The sequence below is a fragment of the Carlito syrichta genome, unplaced genomic scaffold, assembly GCF_000164805.1.
Source record: "Carlito syrichta isolate Samal-C Ts95f unplaced genomic scaffold, Tarsius_syrichta-2.0.1 Scaffold304392, whole genome shotgun sequence".
In the NCBI taxonomy this organism is placed as follows: domain Eukaryota; kingdom Metazoa; phylum Chordata; class Mammalia; order Primates; family Tarsiidae; genus Carlito; species Carlito syrichta.
The window spans coordinates 48129-55040 of NW_007248488.1; positions in this window are offsets into that span (position 1 = coordinate 48129).

Here is a 6912-nt window from a genome sequence, read left to right on the forward strand (position 1 = left end):
AAAATATTAAATAGAAAAATTTTTTAAAATTATGGGTATCATGATGAACTCTCACACCAATCCACTCTGTCCCACCCAGGACATGAATTATCCCTCTATCCATAATATTGCCATATTTTATACTAACCACCCTTTATAAGTCAGTGGTCATTTTGATTATCAGATATACTGTCAGGATATCACAGTGTTTGTGCTCAAGTAACCCTTACTTAACTTAATAATGATCCCAAAGCATAAAAGTAGAGATGCTGGCATATCGTTATAATTGCTATATTTTATTATTAATTACAATTGTTAATTTCTTACTGTGTCTAATTTATAAACTAAACTTCATCATAGGTATGTTCTATGGGGGAAAAACAGCATTATACAAAGGATTTGGCACTATCCATGGATTTAGAAATACACTTGGGTTTTGGAAAAAAATACCCTGGAAATAATAGAGGTTACTCTATTTGATGGTGTGACTTATTCAATCCATTAGTATCTATTGTTTAAGATAAGAGAGACTTAAAACTTAGCAATCACTTCATTTGCCAAACCTTGTATGTCCGAAATACATCCACCCTTACAAAAGAATCACTTTTTCTAATTTCTACATGAACTAGTAGCAACTTTGTGTGTGTGTGTGTGTGTGTGTGTGTGTGTGTGTGTGTGTGTGTATGTGTAAATGTGTGTTTATTGAAGAGAGGGAAAAATAAAATTTTCATTAAAAGTTATATGTACCAATATATTACTAAGTAGTTTCAGATTAGGTAACTACTCAAAAATATTTATTTCAACAGTGCTCCACCTCTGTGTGCAGGGGGTAATTCTCTATCATTGATCTTTGAGATTAGTCATGTTTTGTTTTGCTTTTGTCAGTGAAATATAGTAGGTAAGAAGTAACAAAAGACTTAAACACACCTGCATTATTGATCTTGTGTTCTTGAAACTCTGCCACCACCCTAAGAAACCCACATATCATCTAGTCTGTTGGTATAAAAAAATAAGAGAAATATGGAACACATACACTTTAACTGATTTTATCCTAGATCTACTAACCTCCGGTTGAATTTGGGAGTGCTTTGTCATGCATCAATAGTCAACCATTACTAAAACTGGCAACTAGAAATGGAGTGCTGTCATATTAAAGTTCTTACATATAAGATAATGTCTTTGAAAGTAAAAAGGAAGACAGGAAAAAGCAGTGAAGTTCAAAACAACAACAACACCAAATAGTACAGTTTGCTCATGAGTTAAGATTCAATCTCAGAGAGTAATAACAATTGAGCTATTCACAGTAAAACATGGTCGAGAGAAAAGACTAAATTAGGATTCTGGCTGTAAAACTTTTTGTTAGGAACTTTGAAAAAATTAACATCCTCTCAGGTAGAAGAAAGGGTTATTAGAAATCTGGAAGGCATGCTCCAAAGCAGCCTGATGTGCTCAAAACATTGTATATCAAACGCACAAAAACTATTTCAGATATGGCTTTTTTTTTCAGGGCATGGACTATAATTACATACATTAAAAGCCCACACAGATTTTGATAGAGTTTTATTTCCATAAGCACTAATCTAAATTCGAAGTGATTGAGATTGTGCCAAATATAAAATTTGTTCTTGCACTAATATAGTTTGCAGTCAGGAAGCGGGGTGAGAATGCTGCTTAGGGGTCAAAAATGTGTATTTTCTAATGCCTTCTCCAGAAGTTGCCAAAGAGGATTATAGAAAGAAAAGATAGCCTCATTGTGTGAAACCAAGAACTGGGGAAGAACAATAGACTGGGGAATAATTCCAGTCAGCAGAATCAGATCCTAATCCACAAATTAGCTCCACCCATAGGACACACAATAAGTATACTGGAGAACAACATTCACACAACAGGATTTCAAAACTGCTGCAAACAAGTATTTACTCATCATTCATTTACTTTCCAAATAGAAGTTATTTTTAGTATCTTGTTCCAATTTTACCACGGAGTGTTTGGTGTAAAAAGGGGGTGGGAAGAAGTGTGACGATAATTAATAATTTTTTCAATAGAATTCCTATCTCAAGTTTATTACACGAGATATATTTTGCCCAAAATTATATGATTAATCATTTTTACTCTGTATATTTCAGGATAAGAGAAACCATACGTAAGCCTGGTATAGATCATGAAATCTAAAACTTTGAACATAATGTTGTTACAGAAAGAAAAATGTACCCATCTTTGGCCTAGGTTTTGTATTTTAACTGTTGAAGAAAATCAATACTCATCAACAAGAGGGAAAATTTTGAAAATGTACATTATTGTTCAAGAATATTAAATGCCTCTTTTTACCTCCCAATCTAATAGAAACAGCATACTTGCCTGACATGCAGTGTGACTTTCTTTGGCCAGTGAGATGGTACCAAGAGAGATGTGACCAAAAGCCCACAAAGTGCCTATGTGACTGGAATTTCTCTCTTGAGTTTCTGCCACAGACAAGAAAAAAATATGCCTATATTCTTAATGCCAGATAATGACAGACATGGAAATTACAGGTCCTCCTTCTTCCCAGAGACAGCAAGTTAACAACAATGTCTGGATCAGAATACCTTTGTGAGAACTCTAGAGACCATATGAGAAGCTACAATATCCAGTCTATTTTAAAACCAAGAGAGAGTGAACAAGGCAGAAGAATTCATAGTTTTCATTGCATTCATTTGGGCACCCATCCTTACGTGGTACACTGCAGAAAACCAGAAAGAAAACTTCCATACTGGGGATCTTACCTCAAGACGAAAATAAAAAATTAGACCAGGGGTCCAACATTCTAACTTGTCTTAGGTCTACCAGAGAACCTGGTTTCTGTCTTACCTGACTGGGAACATTGACAGCACAAATGTCAGAGTCTGAAAGCCAGTGAAAACAAAGGCAACACATTAGAGCTACAGTTCCACAGAAAGACACCAGAGAGAGCAAGAGATTCGAAAAGATTTACAAGTTCCTAGAATCTCCAGTAGGACTGATTGGTAAGGGTCTTTCCTTGCACAAAGCCAGCACACAAAAACTGGGAGATGTAGTTAATTTTTTTTTAACTCCCATTCTTTATTTTATTTAAAGATGTGAGAGGCAATTCAGGGTTAGGTATACAAATGTTCATTATACAGGTTCCCTTGTTGACGAGGTGCACCCCTCCCTCTCCTGGCAGTTTTCCTCCACTGCCAATCGCACCCCCTCCTCCCCTGGCGGTTTCCCACTACTGCCAATCCCTTTCTTATAGTATTATGATAATTGTTCAAGGTCTACTTATGAGTGAGAGGTGTAATTTTTTAATACCATATTTTAGCAAGAGATTACAAGGCACACACACACAAACAATCAAAACAAAACAGAAGATGTGGCACAATCAAAGAAACAAAACTAAGCACCAGGAACCAACCCTAAATAAAAGGAAATCTGTGACCTGCCTGACAAAAGAATTCAAAGTAGTTGTATAAAGGTACTCCATGAGCTAAAATAGAACACAGATAACTGCACAAAATTCAGAAAATGATGTATAAATAAAATACCAACAAAAGGATAGAAACTATAAAGAACCAAACAAAAATTCTGAATCTGACAAATGCATTCCGGAAGTTCAATAGTAACTTAATCAGGCAAAAGAAAAAAAATCAGTGAACCTGAAGACTGGTTATTTGAAATCTTGAGTCAAAGAGTAAATTTAAAAAAAAGAAAAGAAAATTGAAGAGACCATAAGAGACCTGTGGGATACTGTCAATTCAACCAATATACACATTACTTCAGAAGGAGAAGAGAAGAAAAAGTTGCAGGAAGCTTATTTGAAGAAATAATGGCTGAAAACCTCCCATATTAATATTTGCATTCAAATAGTACTTTGAATGGCAGGTGTTTTAATTCAACAAGTTTAATTCCAAGTAGTCTTTACTGTACAAATGTGAAAACTTTTGACTATTTGGCACAATATTTTTTCAGTTTGTTCATTATATTAACCATTCTTGTGATTATTTTGCCTTCTGTTTTATTTTAAAATTATGATCTGAAGAGGATTATATATTACTAAATACTACAAAATTGTGATGATCTGATTCCTAAAAAAATTGTCCTTTCTGGAAAGATAGTATTATATGATATCAGAAATTTTTATTTAACTTGTGTTTGGAAATATCACAATGAACTCTGAAAAAAAATTCCAAATTTATTTCACAGTTACCTTTTTTTAGAAAGGAGTCAGAGGCATCACCTCAAAGCACATTTTCAGTCCACTAATTAAGTAAAGAAGAAAAATCTTATGCCAAGCAACAAGATCAGCATAGTTCTCTTTCTCCTCAGACTGTACAAGAATTGGGAGCAAAAGCAGCCTCTACCCACCAAGGTTTCCCATTCTACTTCAGGGAATGAAATCTAGGAGACTTTAGGTGCTGGACTAAATGAATGTTTGCAGAACAAAATTAATACCTATAATGCAATCCTGAAGATTCATCTCACCCATTTTCCTGGTTTTCTCTCTCCCCAGATGTGGCCATGGTGAAACAAACTGGATTAAGGTTATACATTCTGCAGGACACTTTCCAAATTTAAAATACTCACACAAACACAATTTGTAAATGAAAAGTGCAACTAACCGATTTGACCCTTTAAAAAATGTAATACAATAAATAATTTGTGGTTAAATGCTCTACTTCAAATGTGACCCAAAACTTTTCTGAATATTATGTACTAGTCAAAATTAGCCACATATCTAATAATAACACAGAAGGCTGTGAAACTGTAATCCTCTTTTTTTGCCCCTCAAAACAATACTTATTGAAGTTAAAAATTATATTACCATACAGCCTTATTCATTTATATATACTCACTTTCTGTATCAAGACTGGCAAGGAATAGGTGCTTATCAAATTTAGGTTGAAAGAATGAGTAAAAGAATAAGTCAGTCTAGATTTGACTCAGATATGATCCATATAATACTGGAGTTCTATTAGAGGTAAACCATTGTTTATGTTTTATGAATGTTTATGAATGTTTAAATTGATATATTTAAATTTCTCTGTCCAATATGCTAGTAAGTTGTGCCACTGGATAACAGAAAATTCAGAGCATTCAAATCTGAATAGTGAAAAAAAAAAATGCTGAATACTTACTTGGGTAGGAGCTGAAACAGTGTTATATATTACTAGAGAAGTGACACATTAGGGAGCACTTTCTTGGAAATTTAAGTGATCCCTCAGTCAGTGGAAACTGTAATAGCTCTTTAGAAACCTGCTGTGGCTGAGAATGAGTTGGCCATCCATGAGTGGTTAGTAGTCTTTCTCACGACGTTGCACTGACATTCACTACACCCTATGGTGGTAGATTTTGCAGCAAGGTCATGGATGGAGCCTATTTGGTAACTGAAAAATTCTGCCACCTACAAAGCCAATCTCTACAGAGCATATTGTCAGACTGAAGTTTCTTTACAAAACCCGTCTTACCAAAACAATCTTTTTTTTTTCAATGTTAGTCTTCTCATATCTTTACTGCCCAAATTCATTTTATAAAAAAGTCAGTCAGGAAACCTGAAATAACTGCAACGAATAACCCAATTCAGTTTTAACATCTAAACACAAAAGTCTCCATCTTTTTTATAATTCACACGAATGCAGTTTAATTTCATTTTCTTATTATATGTTAGCAACATGGCATGCATTAAATCAGTGTGTTTATTTTTTCCTATAATTTGATTTCTTTCCTTATCCAATGATGTTTAAAACATGAAAAATATTAATCCTAATTAGATCATATTTAGTATCTCATTTTTTAATTTTTTTTTTTTTTTTTTTTTTGAGTTGGAGTCTCACTCGGTCACTCAGGCTGGAGTGCAGTGGCCGCTCCTGGCCACTGCAGCCTCAACCTGCTGGGCTCCGGCGATCCTTCCGCTCAGCCTTCCGAGTAGTCGGAACTATCAGCGCGTGCTACCACGCCCGGCTAATTTTTTTGATTAATTGTAGAGATGAGGTCTCGCCACGTTGCCCAGGCAGGTCTCGAACCCGCGGGTTCAGGCAATCCATTCACTTCAGCCTCCCAAAGCGCGGGATTACAGGCTGAGCCACCCAGCCCGGCTTAAAACATTTTTAATTTTTCTTTTCTTCCAGTGTCAGATTACACTTGCAATGCTATTATCTGTGATTGTGATGGGAACATTTATTGCCTCATGGTTTTAAACTTATGTCTAAAGTCTTTTAAGGCAACAGTTCTCAAAAAATATTGTCAGGAGCAACAGTACCCGTACCAGTACTAATATTACCTGGAACTTTGTTAGGAATGCACATTCTGGGGCCGTACCTCAGATCTGCCACCTACAAAGCAATTTCTACAGAAAGATTCAAATCACACCCAGAATCAAAACCTCTCAGTGTGAAGCCCAGAAATCTGTATTTTAAAACATTCTTAGGCACACTAAAGTTTGAGAATCACTGTGCAAAGAGAATGTCATTTTAGCATATTCGGCACCAGACAAAATGAAGCAAATACTTTTCAAATTCAGACCTCTTTGCTCTTTTTTGAACTTTTGAGTAATGTTGCTCTTATAATAAATTATATAGGGCTGGGTGCAGTGGCTCACATTTACAATCTCAGCACTATGGGATGCCAAGGTGGGAGTATCACTTGAGCTCAGGAGTTTGAAGCTGCAGTGAGTTATGACTACACCACTCCAGTTCAGTATGAGTAACCAAAGGATACCTTGTTCTAAAAAGAAAAAAAAAAAATGAATGTTATTCATAACAAATTTGATTTCTAATTGAGTTCTATAATTTATTTTACTTTTCTTTTTTACCATCCTTGCTTTTGTTTTTGTTTTTATCAAAAAAAAAAAAAATTCAGGTTGTCCTAAACTATTAATTACAGCAGGAAAATACAAAATTGGTTCAACAGTTTTAACAGAAAGTATAAAAGTACAGAAGC